At 35.0% G+C, this 23,837-nt stretch overlaps 1 protein-coding gene across 2 annotated transcripts in view; it reads left to right on the plus strand.

Moving 5' to 3' along the window:
- LOC138315611 (protein CBFA2T1-like) overlaps positions 1-23,837 on the plus strand; it is a 129,617-nt gene that overhangs the window by 22,450 nt on the left and 83,330 nt on the right. The window contains exon 3 of one of the 2 annotated variants that reach the window (XM_069256756.1): positions 14,720-14,781. The gene's annotated coding sequence lies outside the window, so the exon portion shown is untranslated. The remainder of the gene's footprint in view (positions 1-14,719; positions 14,782-23,837) is intronic. The other variant, XM_069256757.1, reaches the window with a different exon arrangement.

Raw genomic sequence — 23,837 nt, forward strand, 5'->3', positions numbered from 1 at the left:
AGATTGGTGATCATTCTGCTATTGAGTGAACTTATACATTATAACATTAACTAGATTGGTGATCATTCTGCTATTGAGTGAACATATACATTATAACATTAACTAGATTGTTGACCATTCTACTATTGAGTGAACTTGTACATGTATAACATTAACTAGATTGGTGACCATTCTGCTATTGAGTGAACAGCTAGGCCGATTCATTTCTCAGTTTTGCAAGTAATGTGGAAAGTTTGAACATTTCATGGGAAACCAGGAAGTCACAAATGTCTCCTTGGTTTAAAATGTACTTTACATGACTTACACGTACTACATGTAGAAATCACTTCAGCCATGCAATGATGTCACCAATATAGGACTTCCATGGGAGTCAGTGAGGTCCGACAACTTTATTATCGATTATCAAAGTATATCAAGTCTCACAGAAGACAAGAATGTCCATTTGTCTCGACCTAGAGTCTAGAAAAGGCAGACAGTTCAATGATCTTTAATTTGGGGTGTTACATCATTCTTACTACATAAATGTATATTGAAGAATTTACTTGATTTTGCATACTGCAATATATATATATATATGTTATACATGTAATCAGCATGCATACTGTGAATGTACAAATATGGAAAACTATAAATTATGTGCAAAAAGCACTAAAATAAAACCATTGCAAAAAAAAGTCATTTACAGTGATATGTTTTATACTAAGACTGTAATTGACTGTATTATATTTAGCACTGAAAAATGCATGCAAGGAATTAGATTCTAGGCCTCACAACTATTTTTTTAAGGAGGATATGAACAGTTTTTAGGTCATCTGACCCAAAGGGTCAGGATGACCTATAGTCATCGTGATTTGTCCGTCGTCGTCCGCCGTCCGCCATGCGCCGTCCGTCGTGCGTAAACTTTTTCCTTTAAAACGCTACTCCTCCTTAACCGCTAAGCGGATGTCATCCATATTTGGTGTGAAACATTATTAGGGAAGGACAATCATATTTTGTATAAATGAGCTTGTTCCGACCCCTAGGGGCTGAGGGGTGGGGCCCCAAAAGGGCGAATTTTCTTATTTTAAGCTTTAAAATCCTTCTCCTCCTTCATTCTTGGATTAATTTCATCCATATTTGATGTGAAACATCATTAGGGAAGGACAGTCATATTTTATATAAATGAGCATGGGCCGACCCCTAGGGGCTGAGGGGCAGGGCCCCAAAGGGGCTGCTTAAAAATCCTACCTTTCCTTCATCCTTGGATGGATTTCATCCATATTTGGAGTGAAACATCATTGGGGAAGGACAATCACTTTTTATATATAAATGAGCCTGGTCCGACCCCTAGGGGCTGAGGGGTGGGGCCCCAAAAAGGCAAATTTTCTTAATTTTAGCTTTAAAATCCTACTCCTCGTTCATCCTTGGATGGATTTCATCCATATTTGGTGTGAAACATCATTGGGGAAGGATAATAATATTTCATGTAAATCAGCGTGGTCCAACCCCTAGGGGCTGAGAGTTGGGGCCCCAAATGGGCAAATTTTCTTAATTTTAGCTTTAAAATCCTACTTCTCCTTCATCCTTGGATGGATTTCATCCATATTTGGTGTGAAACATCATTGGGGAAACACAATTATATTATATATAAATGAGTCTGGTCCGAACTCTAGGAACTGAGGGGTGGGGCCCCGAAAGGGCAAATTTTCTAAATTTAGCTGGCCCACTTCCTGTTTTAAGGTTTCAATCTCAATGAAAATTGGTCTATAGGGGTTTTAATTGATGCCGAACAACATGCAAACATTTTCGTAAAGATTTTGGTATTCCAAGATGCCCGCTGGCCCACTTCCTGTTTTAAGGTTTCAGTCTCCGATCTCAATGAAAATTGGTCTATAGGGGTTTTAATTGATGCCGAACAACATGCAAACATTTTCGTTAAGATTTTGATATTTCAGTCTCCGATCTCAATGAAAATTGGTCTATAGGGGTTTTAATTGATGCCGAACAACATGCAAACATTTTCGTTAAGATTTTGATATTCCAAGATGGCCGCTGGCCCACTTCCTGTTTTAAGGTTTCAGTCTCCGATCTCAATGAAAATTGGTCTATAGGGGTTTTAGTTGATGCCGAACAACATGCAAACATTTTCGTAAAGATTTTGGTATTCGAAGATGGCCGCTGGCTGACTTCCTGTTTTAAGGTTTCAATCTCAATGAAAATTGGTCTATAGGGGTTTTAATTGATGCCGAACAACATGCAAACATTTTTGTAAAGATTTTGGTATTCTAAGATGGCCGCTGGCCCACTTCCTGTTTTAAGGTTTCAGTCTCCGATCTCAATGAAAATTGGTCTGTAGGGGTTTTAATTGATGCCAAACAACATGCAAACATTTTTGTAAAGATTTTGGTATTTCAAGATGGCCGCTGGCCCACTACCTGTTTTAAGGTTTCAGTCCCCAATCTCAATGAAAATTGATCTATGGTAGTTTTAATTGATTCAGAAGGGGGAACTTTAGGTAAGGACAATCATATTTTATAAAGGACTGACCTAAGACCCATGGGGATAGTATGACCGAGGTGCAAAATGGGAGCTTTGCTGAAATTTTGCTTTAAAATTTGACTCCTCCTTATATTAATCCTTGAATAGGTTTCGACCATATTTGGATGAAGGGCTACCAAGTTTGTTCAACAAATGACATTTATCTTTTTCAGAAACTTACATATTCAACTAAGGAGTTCCTTGTATTGTCTATATTAATCGTTAACCAATACTTTATACTGTGACTTTGTTGTTTTGTGCCATGAGTCAGATGACCGTTAAGGCCCATGGGCCTCTTGTTGTTTAAATGAATGAATTATAGTCCAAATTGGTTTTTTTTTTTTATCTTCCTCAGGTGTTTGTAATATTTTGTTGAATTTGTTAATGAGACAGGAAGTACTGGCACAGCTGAGATCGGTACAGATTAGACTGTTTTACGATCGTTACTCAGCTGCTTCTCCTATCATACTATGTATTGAACAATATATAATAACGTATGACAGATGGTGCTGATATTGTGGGTATAGAACTGATGTATTCCTTGCTTCCTGTGCAATATACATGTAGTAAACAGGTACTGTAGGTATATTGAATATTCATTCCTATTGAAATAAAATTATAATAGTTACATCAAAGTTGCAATACAGCATGACTGCAAATGGCTGTTTGGTTTGGCATAAATCTTGAAAAAAAAGATAGCACCATGAAGGTTATAATCAATATGATTTTTGTACATTGACAGAATTATGGGGAATATAAAAAGGTCCTGAAAATTATTTTTCTGTTTAACTTGTACATTTTTTATTGCAAAGTACTAATTTTGTGGGATACATGTATGTACTTTTACTCCTACTTGAACAAATACAAAGATCCAGTATTTTGTTGCCTTGATATGAATATAAAGCCACCTAGAACCATCATTAAAACAGAAAGATGCAGATCACAGATGCGTTGACCATTGGTCAGAAGGTAGCTCAATTTGTTGAGCCTTTGTCCAGACTTAACCATTGGTCAACAAGTAGCTCAATTAGTTAAGCCTTTGTCCAGACTTTTATTGGTGAGGGGATATCTTAACTGGTAGAGCAAACTTCTAGAGTATGAATGCAATGGTTTGCAACCTGCAACCTTATATTGAAAAGCTTTTATGCAGTCTCTGATGACCGATTACCTTCTTTTGTGGATCAAGCTACATTTATCATCAATGATTTCTGAAAATCTGTCCTTGGAAACTTCATAGTTTATATGGTAGAATCCATTCTAAAACACAGAGGTAGATCTTATTTGACTTATTCCCATAGATCAAATGGTAGAATGATCAGCTAGAATAAGTGATAGTTTGATTTTGGTTTGTTAATGGTTTACTGATAAAAGGTTAATGTGCCAGGTTCAGGAGACAGAGGAAAGCTTACGTGTACCCAGAAAACTACCAACCTACAGTCAGATCATTGGATTCAAACTCTCAAAACTTTGAGGTTGAGGACAAACAGTTAATGTTGGAACTATGACCTCAATCCCAGTTAATTGTTTAAAGAGGCACTCACTGTAGTTTATTTATACTATATGGCATGTACATAGCGGAATCTTAACCAAAAAAGTAAAATATGTAAGTGGTTGAATATCGGACAAGCCCACACTAGCCCAGATATAAATAATTCTAGTGCAATTGATAAAATTGCTATTTTGATGTACAAATATTGGAAAATTATCTTCAGAAATATTTTGATTTACTTTTTATTTGCCTGAGAGTAATGTCCCTTTATGTTGTCCTCTAATTGTGATGTTATTGTAAGATTCAGAAAGTTGGTCTCTGTGTTTCCTTAAATAGCCACTCTTTAACTCAAAGACCAGCTATCTATTTTAAATATCCTGTCCATTTCACACCTATCCATGTCTGTCCACATGTTGGAAGATTTGTGGTGACTACTGTGATCTCCTTATTTGTCCTTCTTTTGTCTTTCTATCTGTTTATTTCCTAGCGTCCGTTGCCTTCACTATATACCCTTATCTTTTCCACATTTAATTGAATTGATTTCAACAAAAAAGCCTCCCTTAACCGAATTCATTCACACACAGATGAAATAATTTTGTAGAAGGTGTACTTTTTAAAACCTGCCCATGTTCACTATATTGGATTTTATGGGGGTTTGAAAACATGCTGGTGATGATTTATAGAAGAATTTTTTGTGTATTAAAACACAGATCCATTGAAGCTTCAATTAATTTGCCACTGGAATAAAAGCAGCTGATTGGAAATCTAAGGAATCACAATAAGGGTATTCTATAGTGACCGGAATTCAGATTTGAATTGAGATGTTTTAAATGTGTGTTATTGTAATGACAGAGTGTAATGTTGATTAGAATTATGATCAGATTTACTAAGGACAAGAAAGGAAAGGAGAAAATTATCATTTTTTGTTTTGTTTGTTTTAAGAAATGATAATGGCTACAGATAAAGCAGCTTGTATACCATCTTGAACGTGAAAATGTGTGAAAACTTTTCAATTTACAAATAGCACAGTATTCTGTTTCCACACAATTGTATATGAACTGGTGACATGTACAAATATTCTGATGATTTATAAAGAGATAAAAGTAAAGACACTGTAATGAACAAATAGTTGATGTACATTGTGTACAAATAGTTGATGTACATCATGTACAAACAATTGTTCATGAAGTGTACAAAAAGTTGATGTGAAAAATATACATATAGTTGACACATATAGTGTACAAATAGTTGATGTATATCCTGTACAAATAACTGATGTACATCATGTACAAACAGTTGATGTAAAAATATACAAATAGCTGATGCATATAGTGTACAAAAAGTTGATGTACAAAATGTACAGGTAGTTGATGTAAAAAATATACAAATAGTTGATGTACATCATGTACAAATAGTTGATGTAAAAAATATTCAAATAGTTGATGCACATAGTGTACAAATGGTTGATGTATATAGTGAACAAATAGATGATATTGTACAACATATTTTTACAAATAGTTAGTATAGTGTACAAATAATTGATTTACATAATGGACAAATAGTTTATATATATAATCTACAAATAGTTTATGAACATAGTTGATATACATGTGTATATAATGTTCATATAGTTGATCTATAAAGTGTACAAAATATCACTATAGGAAGGAATATAAGCTAGTACCAAATGCTTTGTATTGCAATTATTGCTCTGAAAGATAAAACGGTTTGAAAATGGATGAAATCAGAAATGAAAACATTTTATGAGCCAACTGTTTGGAGTATATTGAATACAAATATCTATCATCAAAGAAATTACAATATGTTCCCAAATAAACGTCAGCAAACATGGTTTCCTACACCAACATTAAAGTAAGTTATTTTTCCCATGAACTTTTCCTAGAATTTGATGAGGAGGACCAAGGGAATACAAGCCTTAGCAATATAAATGACAAACAAATTTTGTGTACTTGTATTCAAAATTGGTGTTCAGTAAATCAAGGAAAATGAATCGGAATTTCATGCTTCTTTCCCAAACTACCCACACGGGACTCGATAATGAAAAGGATTACGATATGGTGGCGTTATCAGAAAATTCAGATTGATGGGCTCCCTCTTGGCTTTAGAAGAAACAGTATATCAGGGTTGGTTGGAAAGATGAGTTTCTGTGCTTTCAATTCTACAGAGAAATTAAATTTGCTTATTTTTTTCGTTCCTTTTTCCATTATCTAACAAGGTGCTCGTGGGACTTTCCAGCTGGTCTCTGCTCAAATTGCTTTTAAAATTAGTTAAACCTGTCAGGCCGCCATGGAAAATAAATTTCTGTGGCTTCATGGATCGACTTGGAAAATCAGCTGAGTGCATTTAGTTTGAGTATGTAGAAGGTTTGTCGTTAAAATCTCACCACCTGGGAATACGGGGAACAGTAAATAAAGTATCCTGTCTTCATTATCCCACAATTAAATATCCTCCTATTTACTTGCTTAAAAGCTTTTTTGTATGAACATGTGCATGTCGTGAGTTTTATGGGAGAGAATGTCGTGCAAACCATTTTTCCTTCTTTATTGAAAAGGGTCTATACATGCATGGAGCGTATTTTCTAACAAACACATGCAGTTGTGCTGGCTCCAAGAACAAGACTTAAGACCTTGATATTCTAAAAGGATGTGACTTTTGTGATGTCATCTTTGATTAGTTATCACTAAACTCAATTTTGTTTAAGACTGTTTTTTGATCTTGGGGTTGGTGTCGTTTGTGAATTTCTTCACCTAAAATGAGCAAGAGAGTGTTGTTACAATTTATCATTGACCTTGACCTGATTCACTTTTGTTTATACAACCCTCAATCATCAGAAGATGGACTGTTTCCTTTGATTCAATGGTGGTCTCTATGGAGTATGTATCTTATAGTAAGAGGTAGTTCTTGTTTCTTAACTGTGGTGCAAGTTGTGAGATATTGTTATCTGTTATTACTGAAATTGTTTGTCTTTATATAGAATTGTAAAAGGATACTTTTGTGATGAATGTGGACTAACATTTTCAAGGATGAAATGTAATATCTTTAAGAGGGCCCAATGGGCCAGAATTTATCTAGTTTAGTTGTTGTTAGTAAAGCGGTCAGGAGCTTTGCTGTTCTCAAACAGATCTTTTTTTTAGCTCACCTAGTCATAGAGTTCTACATGGATTGTAAAATTGCTACTAGTCATAGAGTTCTGCATGGATTGTAACCAAATTTGGCCAGAAACATCCTTGGGGGAAGTGGAACAGAATAAGCATAAATTTTGGCTCTGACCCCCACACTCATCACCCTCTCCCCTCATCCCGGAGGCAGGAGGGGCGGGGCCTGATAGGAATTTAAATATTTACCTCTATTTCCCCTTAGAAAAGAAAAAAATGAACCTGTAAACCAGGTGAGCAATACCACTGTGCCTCTTGTTAACTTAATTGTCCGAAAAAACTTTCTTTGTAAATGTTTTGTTCAAAGACATTTAATACATAAAACAGATACTGAAAACAGAACAGAAAATAACTGATATCTATGATTTTCAAGGTCCTATTGATTTTTCTTCACAAACTGTGATAATAACAATAGAACAATGATTGATAATAATAATGCATTGATTATGAGATCTTTAGGATAAGTTTATGTATTGTAACTTATGTTTCTCATGCTATGATGTTTGGGAAGCTATTGGATATTTCCTCAGCCCTTTGTTTTAAAGAATATTTATTGACACCTGAAACAGCTATAACAAACCTAATTGACTGGATGCTGATCAGTACACCTGAGGCCCGCCTAGACCAGCCTCCGTCCTGTGGCAGGTTTAATCAGGTAAAACTGTTGACCAACACAGTTATTGTCTCAAACACAATAAGTGGGTTTCTCTCTGTCAGACTCTTTATTTATTTTTGTCTGGAACCCCGGGTTTAAGTAGACTCAAAGTCGTAACAATGAAATTTTGTGTGTAAGAGCCCACCTGTCAATTTACTTTGGAATGGCATCTGTAGAACCTTAGGTAATAATGTGAACCAAGAAGCTGAAAGCTGAATAACCAGCCAATGGGAATACCTTGACCATTGAATTACCAGTCAATGGGAATACATTGACCCTTGAATAACCAGCCAATGGGAATAAATTGACCCTTGAATAACTAGCCAATGGGGATACATTGACCCTTGGCTAACCAGCCAATGGGAATACCTTGACCATTGAATTACCAGTCAATGGGAATACATTGACCCTTGAATAACCAGCCAATGGGAATAAATTGACCCTTGAATAACTAGCCAATGGGGATACATTGACCATTGAATAACCAGCCAATGGGAATACATTGACCCTTGAATAACCAGCCAATGGGAATACATTGACCCTTGGCTAACCAGCCAATGGGAATACCTTGACCATTGAATTACAAGTCAATGGGAATACATTGACCCTTGAATAACCAGCCAGTGGGAATACCTTGACCATTGAATAAGCAGCCAATGGGAAAACTTTGACCATTGAATAACCAGCCAATGGGAATAAACTGACACTTGAATAACCAACCAATGGGAATACATTGACCCTTGAATAACCAGCCAATGGGAATACATTGACCTTTGGCTAACCAACCAATGGGAATCCATTGAGCCTTGACTTAAACTACCCATTGGGAATACATTGACCTTTGACTAACCAACCAATGCGAATACATTGACCCTTGAATAACCAGCCAATGGCAATACCATTGAACCTTGACTAACCAGCCAATGGGAAAACATTGACCTATAACTAACCAGCCAATGGGAAAACATTGACCTATAACTAACCAGCCAATGCGAAATCGCTTCTAGTCATAGAGTTTGCCATGGATTGTAACCAAATTTGACCAAAAACATCCTCTATTGACTTAACAACCAAAGGGAATGTGTTGACCATAGACTGACCACCAAATCAGCTTAGGATGAATTTAGGTCAACCAACCAATGAGAATAGATTAGCCAGACACTAACCAATTGGAAAGTTTTACCTTGACTTTCTCCTGTAAGCATTAATAGTTGTGTCACATTTACCTTGACTTTCTCCTGTAAGCATTAATAGTTGTGTCACATTTACCTTGACTTTCTCCTGTAAGCATTAATAGTTGTGTCACATTTACCTTGACTTTCTCCTGTAAGCATTAAAAGTTGTGTCACATTTACCTTGACTTTCTCCTGTAAGCATTAAAAGTTGTGTCACATTTACCTTGACTTTCTCCTGTAAGCATTAATAGTTGTGTCACATTTACCTTGACTTTCTCCTGTAAGCATTAATAGTTGTGTCACATTTACCTTTACTTTCTCCTGTAAGCATTAATAGTTGTGACACATTTACCTTGACTTTCTCCTGTAAGCATTAATAGTTGTGTCACATTTACCTTGACTTTCTCCTGTAAGCATTAATAGTTGTGTCACATTTACCTTTACTTTCTCCTGTAAGCATTAATAGTTGTGACACATTTACCTTGACTTTCTCCTGTAAGCATTAATAGTTGTGACACATTTACCTTGACTTTCTCCTGTAAACATTAATAGTTGTGTCACATTTACCTTGACTTTCTCCTGTAAGCATTAAAAGTTGTGTCACATTTACCTTGACTTTCTCCTGTAAGCATTAATAGTTGTGACACATTAACCTTGACATTCTCCTGTAAGCATTAATAGTTGTGTCATATTTACCTTGACTTTCTCCTGTAAACATTAATAGTTGTGACACATTTACCTTGACATTCTCCTGTAAGCATTAATAGTTGTGTCACATTTACCTTGACTTTCTCCTGCAAGCATTAATAGTTGTGTCACATTTACCTTGACTTTCTCCTGCAAGCATTAATAGTTGTGTCATATTTACCTTGACTTTCTCCTGTAAACATTAATAGTTGTGTCACATTTACCTTGACTTTCTCCTGTAAGCATTAATAGTTGTGTCACATTTACCTTGACTTTTCACCTGTAAGCATTAAAAGTTGTGTCACATTTACCTTGACTTTCTCCTGTAAGCATTAATAGTTGTGTCATATTTACCTTGACTTTCTCCTGTAAACATTAATAGTTGTGTCACATTTACCTTGCCTTTCTCGTTCAAGCATTAATAGTTGTGTCACATTTACGGTAGACTGTTGTCCAAGATGTAAATGTGCCCTTATGACTCGAGTGTTTAGTTGAATAAGCTATTTTCCATGTATCCATGTGGCCAAATTATCATTCAGTAAGTGCTGTCCTGAACATGCTGACCAGTAATGATTTACAGTGTCCAGTCCCACAGCCTTGTGGCGGTCACCATTGTAATCCAATCATTGTTTATGGCATTCCCCCACATTTGGTCCCAATCACAAAAGATGGCATCGTGACTGACCTTTAACACATGTCTACGAGTATTGTATACTTATTATACAGGTATCTGGAAACCAGTTATAACTGAAAAATAAATTAATAAATAATTTAAAAATGAAATAAAATTAAAAAGAAAAATTTTCTTGGAGAGGGGAGACTAGAGGAAACAAAAAGAAAGAAAAAATATTTATAGACATGCCCTAATATATCAAATTTGTCATAAGAAAAGCAATTCTATATTGATTCAGAACATGATGACTTATACTAATTGTGAGAATTAAAGATGCTCCATCACCGACAGAGCATAAAGGATACTCATTAATTGAACAATAATTGGTGTTTAATCATGTATATATATGTCTAATTAACACTAAAAATAAAATATAATCATGTATTTTGCCTTTGGTGCATGCACAATCAGTATTTTATTATCCCCCACCCAACGAAGTTGGCGGGGGATATACAAAATGGGTTCCATCCGTCCGTACGAATGGTTTCCGGAGCATAACTCTAAAACCAGTAGAGATATTTCCACGAAACTTCATACACACATTGGTCTTATGGTATAGTAGTGCCTTTTGCTATTTTTAGGTTTTCATTTTTTGCATTTTTTCCGTAACCATGGAAACATTGCTGAAAATATCATATTTTTGTACCAGGTTCGTTTCCGGAGCATAACTCTAAAACCAGAAGAGATATTTCCACGAAACTTCATAGACACATTGGTCTTATGGTCTTGTAGTGCCTTTTGCTATTTTAAGGTTTTCACTTTTTGTACTTTTTTCTGTAACCATGGAAACATTGCTGAAAATGGCAGATTTTTGTGTAAGAATCGTTTCCGGAGCACAACTCTAAAACCAGCAGAGATATTTCCATGAAACTTCATAGACACATTCTTTTTATAGTCTAGTAGTACCTTTTGCTATTTTTAGGTTTTCATTTTTTGTACTTTTTCAGTTACCATGGAAACATTGCTGAAAATATCTTGGTAAATGGTAAATGTTACTTTGCAAAACTCCACCCATCTTTGTGTATATAGTCTAATATAAATGTCAAGGCTGTATACCTGATTCAACAATTGCAGCCCCGCTTTACTTGAATTATACTCCATCTTTCTTTAGCTCAACTTCCTTTTTCCTGTTTTTTTTTCATACACATAATTCTCCACAATCAAACTTACTTCAGCTTTGATATCTCCATTGGCGGGGGATCTGAATGACTATGTCCTTGTTCAATATTGGATATAGTGCCATGGAATTTGTAGGATGCAATTTATTATTTTTAACATTTATATCTTTTAAGTAAAACAGAAGCTCAAACTCTTCAATGGTGGTAATGGTAAGTAGATTTTGTACCTGAAGAAAAATACTAAATCATCTGCTCCTGGTTTTGATAGAGAAAAAGTACCAGGAGCATCTTTTTAACAGTGAATTGAACTCTTTATTTTTGTCTGAATATAATATTGTGTGGTACTTTAAAACTTTGTTTATTTTAATTTATTCTTGCATGCATTTTAGATCTGGATACAGGCAATTTAATCATTTATTCATTTACATTGTAAATGCTCTGGTTGTCCATACCATATTTGTAGTAAGAGGGAAGAGGAATTCTTGCTCATCAACATTTTTGTCCATTTTCACCAGACACTACTGTTACTTAGTTGTTTAGTTCATATTCCAGTTACGGTTGTCCTGTGGTTATGTACTACTCTGATTCAAAATAGATTACTTCATTTCTAATCCAACATAAACGCGCTGTTCAGGGCTCTGTATATTAGTAACCAGTTCATCAGACAGGGTGGTAATAAGTTTTCTCAGGGGTTGTCTCCCCTTGATTGCACATAATTGTAATATTATAATTGAAGACAGCTTGAAATATTGATTAATTATGGGGGAAATAATTAATAGATTCCAATATGAAAATCAGTTGTTCCTTTTGAATAGAAATCGTCTGTGTGAGAGAGAAAAGTATGATTTCTTTGGAGAAACTAGCAACAGTTTAAAAAGTATTTTAGTACTACGTATACTGGAAACAAGAGGCTAAGGTCACTTTTAGTAAAGTCTATTATTGTACGGAATTTAGTTAACTAGCATCTCTTTAAATGGTGTTTAAATTGATGATTAAGTGTTAAAACAAATGTGTTAGTGTCACACCTAAAAAATTGTTTTAGAACTAATCAAACAACATTTTACATTTCACAAGTCATTTGAATTTCACATATTGTCATATATACATGTTATCATATACATGTAAATGCTATCTTTTATCTATGTAATATTATATCTACATCTTTAGCTGCACCTCTCCCCCCCCCCCCACCACCACCACCATCCCCACCCCAACCCCCCTTAAAAAATAAGAAATAAAATAAATCACAAAATAGCAAGACAGACAGAAAATTCAAACCAAAATTGATTGTATGTAAAATAGGTATACTGTCACATTTAATTTTGTTTATTTTATTTATATGATCAAGTTTTATCTAATAATTATAAGTAAATCTAATGATAGTAAAAAATATTCTGTTTTGTCAGTTTTAAACTTTTACCAGGTAAGTATAAATGAAATCTAATGAAATGTATAGTGTTCTTGAAATGCAATGGTGTTTCTTTTCAAAACTTTATTGTGTTGGCTATTTCCTGAGAAGAAATAGAAGTATTAACACTTTAGTTTAAACTGACAGAATTTTTAAAACATTTTCTTTATGATGTTGGCATCTGTGCACTGGTGACACAATAAAAGAGATATATATCATTCTGTCTATAGCTAAATCCATGGACTCATTACTGGCACAGTGTATAATTATAGCTAATATGTTACCACTGTTCTGCAGCGACACACAAGGTGTGATTTATCTGCCTAACTTTCGTGCACATGTGTATTTAGACCAGAAACCTATTAAATGAATTTAACTCCACAGAGGACACATGTGGTTGTTGGCTCTTCTATCTGAAGAAATGTTCATTTTGATTTAGAGTTAAGCTTATGATGTTGTGAATAAGGTATTACGACAAACAAATTCCATTATTTTGTAATGATATTCCACGATGTGCACCTGCCCCCAAGTTCCTGCTCCTTGCATGCTAGAGAGTTTTTCAATACCTCGGTGGGTATTGGTATAATTGTGTTTTCTACTCAAGGGATGTCAACATTCTTAGTCTCACTAAGCTGATGGAGACTCGGCAACGAGACGCACATGGTTCCCTTAAAAGCATTACTCTGACAAAAGGCCTCAGAAATATCATTATGTTGTCTATTTCTGCTGAAAGATAGTTTCCATGTGTTCTACTAGAATTCATTTGTCTGGAGAAAAAAAAAGAATATGATGTTAAACCTTAGTGTGTCCTTATTGCGAACAGCTAAACCAAACAATGTCAGTTTAATAAGGATGATAAAATGAAATAAATATAGCTTTAAACAATCAGGGTGTATCTGTATGTGCTAAATAAGCTATTTTGATTTAGTAATTATTACTGTGAGAGTTCCATATCCATTTTTTCCTCATATAGATAACACTGTATGTCTATTCAGCGAACCCTTACTTCATGCAGACCTTCCTTTCAAAAAATCTTTTTTTGGAAAATGGCTTTTCTTGTCTGTTAGGTCAAAGGTCAAGGTTTCTCAATGTTACAAATTATGGGAAACTTGTCTGAAATCTAAATCAAACACTTAATTCTGCAATGCAGATCATTGATAAAAAAAAAAAAAAAAAAAAAAAATGCTTTCTGTTGCTTTTCGGGTCTAAATGTTAAAGTTCAAGGTCACTGTTACTATACATAGAAATTCACATGGAGGATGATTTTGAAAGTTGAACTAGCAGAATTAAAGTATGAAAACATCATATTATTATATGGTGTACATACTGGATACCAACTTTCTTTGTGTATGATTTATTTTTGAGATTTTGTAATTATTGTAAAGTAATTTGTGAAAATGAAATGCCTCTTTTATAAATTGAATATTTGATTTTAATTGAAAATTTTGCAAAAATAAAACTTCCCAAATTTATTTTGAAATGGAAATCAGGTTTACAATATTGTTTGATCAGTATACAGCAGATATGGAAGAAACAAAAGTTGTTTCATGTGAAGGGAAATGGACATAAATTAACAAGATCTGTACTGTTAAATATACACAACAGTGGAAAAAAGTCTTTTTTTTTCTGAGATACCAGCTATCCTTTGACAGAGTGAGTTTATATATAAACAATCTTGACCTTTATTTCGGTATCAAATGCTGAAAAACAAATCGCTTATAGGAAAGAGCTTTCTTGAACATACTCAGGTAAGACTTACTTTCATGAGAAACAAATCATAAGTTTTCTTGATTTTATTGGTTTTCATGATTTCTTTTTCAGGATCTGTAGTTGAAGTTGCTCCAGTTCAGTGAATTTGCATTGGCTCCTAAGTAGAAGGTAACGTAAGTACCTATGTTTTCTATAGGGATATTCTGACTCAACATATGTAACAGGGGAGATAACTGTTTCAGTGTTTTTTACAATTGGTCAGCAACAGTCAGTTAAGGAGGTGGAAGAAGCTGGAGTACTCAGAGAGAAAAACACCAACTCATTGCTCAGAGATGGAGGTTTACTAGTAGTTTTGAATTTTGTTTGAATGGTCAGTTAAATGCAGAGATGTAATTTTCTGAATTTTCAGTAACAAATTGTTATGGTAACAATCAATTGTGACTATAACAAGATTTTTTGTTATTGCCTATTGCTCATCCATTATTTGATCATTTTGTCAATTTGGTATGGAAACATCAGTACTACTTCAAACCTGGACAAAATCTAAAGTACATACACCCAGTTTGATTAGTTTACTTCAATGGCCTATGAACAGCCAGGGTCATTTAGGGACATGCCAGGTTTATGGGTGAAAATGAAATCGACCTACCCAGAAAAAACCCACTGACAAGTGGTCCATACCTAGCACGGCCATGGCGACCTCGTGCACCCAGTATAGAATTGTCAGAATTGTCCTGTAGTTCATGGTCATAGTTTGTGATTACAGTGACATCGTTTTGTAAGTATGACATGGGGTTTAGGATTACCTTATGTTCGATAAGGAAACGTATCTGACAAATCAGTTACAGACTGCTATGTTATACCAGTCACAGACTGCTATTTTATACCTCTTGTCTTTGTTACGGCTAGATTTTCGTGATTGCAACAGATTGTGGAAACATTGAGGATGCGACCTAATTGTGATGTATATATACATTACTTTCTATCAATGTTACGTAACATTGTGACAAAAACCAGACACGATTCTGTATACCCTATAGATCGACAGCTCAGTATTTTATGTAGCATTCTATATGATCAAGAAAATAAGAAATTTAAATTGAGTAGTTTGATACGGTAAGATTGGAGAGCTCGGTTTTATGGTAATGAAATTCCAGATATTACTGATATGTTTCAGTTGTATTTTGTTACTGTCTTGAACATATTTAAGACCGGCTGGCCCATGTTGCTCGTTTCCAACATGTACTTTGTCATTTTTTGTATGCGTTGTTTAGCGATGTGCATCTCTACAGTATGGCCATTGAGATATTACAACATATCATCTATTGTATTGATGTATTCGATAAGGTTAGCCATGCACATAAAATCAAATGAATATAACGGGGGATAAAAAAGAAACAAGTTTGAGCTAGGAAATCACATCTGCGGAACATCAAATCAGGAACAATAATTGGGTGTAGTCGGAGAAGAGTTTTAGTTATGCCAGTATATTGAATTTACTTGTGGTACTGGTAAACATGCAATCCTTCATGGAGGCAGGTCCCCTGGCAGTGACACTGGGCTGGGATGTGTCGGAGCTAGCCACCAGCTCTGGTTATGACGGCCTCTGTCAGACAATGATCAACATTGACTTCCTGTCATTCACACTTTGCTGAATTCTTACACAGACAGTTGGCGTATTGTTCTAGAAATTCCTCCAGGAACACAGACATAGGCCTTATACAGTCTTGTATAAAGTCTCGCATATATTTCTACACTCCAACTTAATGGTTATGACAGTATCTGAAAAAGCCTTGTTTCGGATCATTGTATAGGGCACCATTTTTCTAAATAACGTGTCAAAACAGTGAGCGAGCTATAGGAACATGCACCAGCGTCTATATGTAATTGTTCATGTCAACTGACAGACTCTGACTAAATTGAACATGCAATTTTTACAGAAGAATTTAGAAAAGGGGAGAACATTTTGTAGATTGTTATGATAAGTGTTGTTAAACGTCTTTTTTGTTCACGTACCCAAATGCCAGTCATAGAGACGTCGTGATGCTGTCCTGCTTTATTTCACTAAACAGATATACACAATGTAAATGTTTGAAGAAATTTTACTTTTATTCAAAGTTTTTAATTTCTATTTTGTATATTTATAGTAGTTTATTCATTGGCATCACTACCAGATTCCTGTTCAAAAGTTTGATTGTCTTATGTCGTTTGAATTATTTTTTGTTCTTTTTCTTTTCATTTCTTTCACTGTTCAATTTGTGATTGTATAAGGCAGCACAGTTGAAATTGTATGACTTTTTATGAAGTATGCAAATTGAACTAGATTTTCAGATGATAATGTTACAGCAACCATCTGAAATTTCATATTTAGTATCCATTTTTACCAAAAATAGGGATTTATTTTTTCAAAACTTCATTACAAGCTTCCAAAAGACATTTGTTAGAGTTATGGATGTTTGATTAATGAATAACTTTGTTTTCTGCTGCTTGCATTCAATAACTTTGTCAAATGTACGTTAAACCATTTTATTTGAAATGTAAAGACTGATAAAAATGTCTAAGTGTTTAAAAGGACAATTTTAAGCAGAACACAATACATACCAGTGCACTGATTTCTAAATTTTGAACTTGTCCAAATTCTTCCAAAGAATGGAACAAGCAATGCTGGCCAAGGAATGCAGATGGCATAAGGAATCAACAGATTAAACAAAATTTTGTTTGTCATTGGAGGTCTGTTAACTCTACGGTATAATATGAAGAATACTTAATTACATACAAAATCAAAAGTAATTTAAAATGTAGCAAACAACTTCATGTAGCTTTAATTAAATATAACTACAAGATGTATCTTTGGAGCCGCAGTGGCTGAGTGGTTAAGACGAATCGACATATTATCACAAGCCCTCCACCTCTGGGTTGCGAGTTCGAATCCCATGTGAGGCAGTTGCCAGGTACTGACCGCTGGCCGGTGGTTTTTTATTTTCGGGTACTCTGGATTTTCTTCACCAACAAACCTGGCACATCCTTACATGACCTTGGCTGTTAATAGGACATTAAACCAATAAAAACCAAAAAAAACCAACATCTTGTTCCAAAAAGGGGTATTTATTTTTTGTCTAACAAAAGGTGACTTTATATAGGACACACTGGCTGTATCCACAACAGTCATATACAGTCAAACCTGTCTATACATCACCATAGTCATATACAGTCAAACCTGTCTATACAACACTATAGTCATATACAGTCAAACCTGTCTATACAACACCATAGTCATATACAGTCAAACCTGTCTATACAACACCATAGTCATATACAGTCAAACCTGTCTATACAACACCATAGTCATATACAGTCAAACCTGTCTATACAACACCATAGTCATATACAGTCAAACCTGTCTATACAACACCATAGTCATATACAGTCAAACCTGTCTATACAACACCATAGTCATATACAGTCAAACCTGTCTATACAACACCATAGTCATATACAGTCAAACCTGTCTATACACACCATAGTCATATACAGTCAAACCTGTCTATACAACACCATAGTCATATACAGTCAAACCTGTCTATACAACACACCATAGTCATATACAGTCAAACCTGTCTATACAACACCATAGTCATATACAGTCAAGCCTGTCTATACAACACCATAGTCATATACAGTCAAACCTGTCTATACAACACCATAGTCATATACAGTCAAACCTGTCTATACAACACCATAGTCATATACAGTCAAGCCTGTCTATACAACACCATAGTCATATACAGTCAAACCTGTCTATACAACACCATAGTCATATACAGTCAAATCTGTCTAGACAACACCATAGTCATATACAGTCAAACCTGTCTATACAACACCATAGTCATATACAGTCAAACCTGTCTATACAACACCATAGTCATATACAGTCAAACCTGTCTATACAACACCATAGTCATATACAGTCAAACCTGTCTATACAACACCATAGTCATATACAGTCAAACCTGTCTATACAACACCATAGTCATATACAGTCAAATATACACACACCATACATATACAGTCAAACCTGTCTATACAACACCATAGTCATATACAGTCAAACCTGTCTATACAACACCATAGTCATATACAGTCAAACCTGTCTATACAACACCATAGTCATATACAGTCAAACCTGTCTATACAACACCATAGTCATATACAGTCAAACCTGTCTATACATCACCATAGTCATATACAGTCAAACCTGTCTATACAACACCATAGTCATATACAGTCAAACCTGTCTATACAACACCATAGTCATATACAGTCAAACCTGTCTATACAACACCATAGTCATATACAGTCAAACCTGTCTATACAACACCATAGTCATATACAGTCAAACCTGTCTATACAACACCATAGTCATATACAGTCAAACCTGTCTATACAACACCATAGTCATATACAGTCAAACCTGTCTATACAACACCATAGTCATATACAGTCAAACCTGTCTATACAACACCATAGTCATATACAGTCAAACCTGTCTATACATCACCATAGTCATATACAGTCAAACCTGTCTATACAACACCATAGTCATATACAGTCAAACCTGTCTATACAACACCATAGTCATATACAGTCAAACCTGTCTATACAACACCATAGTCATATACAGTCAAACCTGTCTATACATCACCATAGTCATATACAGTCAAACCTGTCTATACAACACCATAGTCATATACAGTCAAGCCTGTCTATACAACACCATAGTCATATAAAGTCAAACCTGTCTATACATCACCATAGTCATATACAATCAAACCTGTCTATACAAACCTCCAAAGGGATGAAGAAAAATAGTGTTCATGGTCCAGTGGTCTTTATACACAGGGAAAATTGTGTTGAAATTATCCATTTGGGATGGTGAGAAAGTGGTCCTATTAAACAGGTGGTCTTTATACAGAGGATATCACTAAGACAGGTTTGACTACCTCCAATTATGGAAAAAATAGATAAATATCTAGAAAAACATATCCTGAATTGTGAATATGGTAACTTTCAAAGCATTTCCTAAAATAAGAAAAGTAATGATGGTCAAGTGAAGATCTGCAAAATAATTATAAAAAAGTGTGCCTTCACAAGCAAATAATTATTGACTAGTTAGAAAAGTTCTCCCCCCTACCACAGAATAATTGGTGTTAATAGAAATATGCTATATAAAGTAGTATGATACCATAGTTGGACCTCACACAGCTGTCTGATATGACATTTCTGTTTACATCATCACGATACCTGCTGTTGTTTTTGTCAATGTAACAGTAGTTCAATAAATTTCAGACTGTAGATATATATACATATCAATATAGGTATTATATATGTAGTTTGGACAAGCTGGTGCACTTAGTGTATTTGGGCTACTGACGTTAACATTGCTGAGCGTCAAGTTTTCAGGCCATATGCTGTGCCTGTATCAGATGTGGCACCAGTGACACATGTACAGGATCAATGGCTGGACAACGTCTCAACTGTAGAGGTATAGCAGGGAGGGGCTGTGTACTGCTGTAGGGTGGGGCGACATGTTACACTAGGGAGGGACTGTGTACTGCTGTAGGGTGGGGTAACATGTTACAATAGGGTGGGACAGTGTACTGCTCTAGGGTGGGGCAACATGTTACACTAGGGTGGGACAGTGTACTGCTCTAGGGTGGGGCAACATGTTACATTAGGGTGGGACAGTGTATTGCTCTAGGGTGGAGCAACATTTTACCCTAGGGAGAGAGAGTATACTTCTTTGGGCTGGGGCAACATGTTACAATAGGGTGAGGCAGGGCAGTATAATGCCTTAGGGTGGGGCAACATTTTACACCAGGATAGGTCAGTTTACTGTGAGTGGGGTAACATATGCATTTTAGAAAAGGATAACATTGTAGTCTTAGTGGGGCAAATTTTGCAATAGGCTAAGGTAACATTGTGACATTGTGCTCTTAGTGGGGCAAAATCTAAACATTGTATTCTCTCAGTGGGTTAGGGCAACGTTGTAGTCTGTGTGGCAAAGTTTACACTAGGGTAGAGCAATATTGTAGTCTTTGCGGGGAAAACTTTAGGATAGGGCAACACTGTGGTCTATGAAGGGCTAAGTTTACACTAGGGAAGGGCAACACTGAAGTCTGTGTGGCAAACTTTAGGATAGGGCAACACTGTAGTATTTGTGGGGTAAAGTTTACACTAGGATAGGGCAACACTGTAGTCTTTGTGGGGTAAACTTTAGGGTAGGCAACACTGTATTCTTTGTGAGGTAAAGTTTACACTAAAGTTGGGCAACATTGAAGTGTTTGTGTGACAAAGTTTACACTAGGGTAGGGCAACACTGTAGCCTTTGTGTGGCAAACTTTAGGATAGGGCAACACTGTAGTATTTGTGGGGTAAAGTTTACACTAGGATAGGGCAACACTGTAGTCTTTGTGTGGCAAACTTTAGGGTAGGGCAACACTGTAGTCTTTGTGTGGCAAACTTTAGGGTAGGGCAACACTATAGTCTTTGTGTGGCTTACTTTAGGGTAGGGCAACACTATAGTCTTTGTGTGGCTTACTTTAGGGAAGGGCAACACTAGTCTTTGTGGGGTAAAGTTTACACTAAAGTTGGGCAATATTGAAGTCTTTGTGTGACAAACTTTAGGGTAGGGCAACACTGTAGTCTTTGTGGTGAAAAGATTACACTAGAGTAGGGCAATATTGTAGCCTTTGTGGGGCAAAGTTTACACTAGAGTTGGGCAACACTGTAGTCTTTGTGGGGCAAAGTTTACACTAGGGTAGAGCAATATTGTAGTCTTTGTGTGGCAAACTTTAGGGTAGGGTAATATTGTAGCCTTTGTGGGGCAAAGTTTACACTAGGGTTGAGCAACACTGTAGTCTTTGTGTGGCAAACTTTAGGGTAGGGCAACACTGTAGTCTTTGTGGGGTAAAGTTACACTAGAGTTGGGCAACACTGTAGTCTTTGTGGGGCAAAGTTTACATTAGGGTAGAGCAATATTGTAGTCTTTGTGTGTCTAACTTTGGGGTAGGGTAATATAGTAGTTTTGTGGGGCAAAGTTTACGCTAGGGTTGAGCAACACTGTAGTCTTTGTTTGGCAAATGTTAGGGTAGGGTAATATTGTGGTCTTTGTGGAATTAAGAAATATATTGTACTCCGATATAGAGAACATTGAACTTGAAAATTTTGATGTTTAGACTGACAAAAATATAGAAGATGACGGCAAATGACGAGAGAAATTAATTTATAATTTGTTACAAAATATGTTTTTTTTTATGTTGATAATTGAAGTATTGATTGATAGTTTCTTAATAACTCTGACAAACATCAAACAGATGAGAACTGTCTTTGTTGAGTCAAAGATAATGTAACATATATCAAAAGAGATTAGTTTTGTTATATTGTCATTCTAATAATCGCTAAAGAAAAGACAAAAGGTGTGATTTATATCAAAGAGGTAATGATGGACCTAATCACATCGTAGCAACAAATTTTCTGTTTTGAATTAATAAATGGCCAGCACCACCTGTGTTATGTCAGGAACAGCTTATCAAAGCTACTCATATTATTGATTATCAAAAGATTTCAGAGATGATGAGAGATCTGACATAGACACGATAATTAGTTGCCATGACTCTTATGTAATCTTGTATTTTTTTTCCAGTTATTTTCTCTATGACCAAGTTATTTTTTCTATGACCCAGTTATTTTCTCTATGACCCAGTTATTTTGTCTATAATTTAAATCTTTTATATTGTGTATTGTTCTAGGTAAGCCTTGACACTGTCAGTTTTACATCTATACAATGTAATAGCACACATTGGTTTGTACATGCATATTCTACAGGTAAAGTGTCTGTAGCTCATTGCTCATGAGAAGAAACTTTCATTAACATATTATTGTTGTCCTTTTTCCTTAACAAGTATCCCTTGATAGCATTTATCTTTTGACTTTTTGAATTAAGCATTTTTCTTGGTGAGGTAGGCTTTTGATTCTGTTTTCTGGTATTTCTCAGTTCTGCTAATGAAATTTCATCAAAAAAAGGTTTCTACAGCTGCATAGTATTTATATGTAACGAGTACATCGTACTACATAATTTGTCCTTTTTCACAGTTTGTTGCTCAGTGTAGAGTTACTTTTTATGAAGAAACTATTATTATTATCATGTATATATAGGGAATGGTATATAGAAACTATTATTATTATCATGTATATATAGGGAATGGTATATAGAAACTATTATTATTATCATGTATATATAGGGAATGGTATATAGAAACTATTATTATTATCATGTATATATAGGGAATGGTATATAGAAACTATTATTATTATCATGTATATAAAGGAATGGTATATAGAAACTATTATTATTATCATGTATATATAGGGAATGGTATATAGAAACTATTATTATTATCATGTATATATAGGGAATGGTATATAGAAACTATTATTATTATCATGTATATATAGGGAATGGTATATAGAAACTATTATTATTATCATGTATATATAGGGAATGGTATATAGAAACTATTATTATTATCATGTATATATAGGGAATGGTATATAGAAACTTTAAATTTCCTAAGCTTTGAGTACAATTCAAACCAGATTTATAACTTCCTAAGCTTTTGAGTACAATTCAAACCAGATTTACAACCTTGATGCCATCTTTATCCTCCAAGTACACAAAAGCTTACACTGATTTTGTTGCAGTCTTTCAATTACCAATTTATATCTGGAGTTACTTCCCTTGTCAGGTGTTTCTTCTCCCTCGCTCTCACCCCTCATAGACACAACCATAACTGCTGTGGTTTCAGATTGTTCAATGGCATATGTTAGTTCAAAATTAGATTTATAGAAAATCTGTTTTTTATTGGGAGACTGGTTAAATTATTAGATAATGAATTTAATTGGATAGCATAAAAATGAAATCAGTAACAAGAATTTCCTTTTTTTGACTAAAACAGATTTTATTTTTCTTTCATTTGAAGACTGTTATACTGTAAATAATCTCTATAAAAAGTTTTTTACAAACCGGGAAGTATTTTCTTCCTTCATCTTGGACTACATCTGGCTTGGTTTGCTGTAAATTTTGGGTTTTCCTTTGATTTGATGTGACATTGGGAGTAACTAGTCTGCGACATAGCTGATTCACATCATACAGCTCTCTTACTTATCCCAG

The sequence above is a fragment of the Argopecten irradians genome, chromosome 2 (assembly GCF_041381155.1).
Source record: "Argopecten irradians isolate NY chromosome 2, Ai_NY, whole genome shotgun sequence".
Lineage (NCBI taxonomy): Eukaryota > Metazoa > Mollusca > Bivalvia > Pectinida > Pectinidae > Argopecten > Argopecten irradians.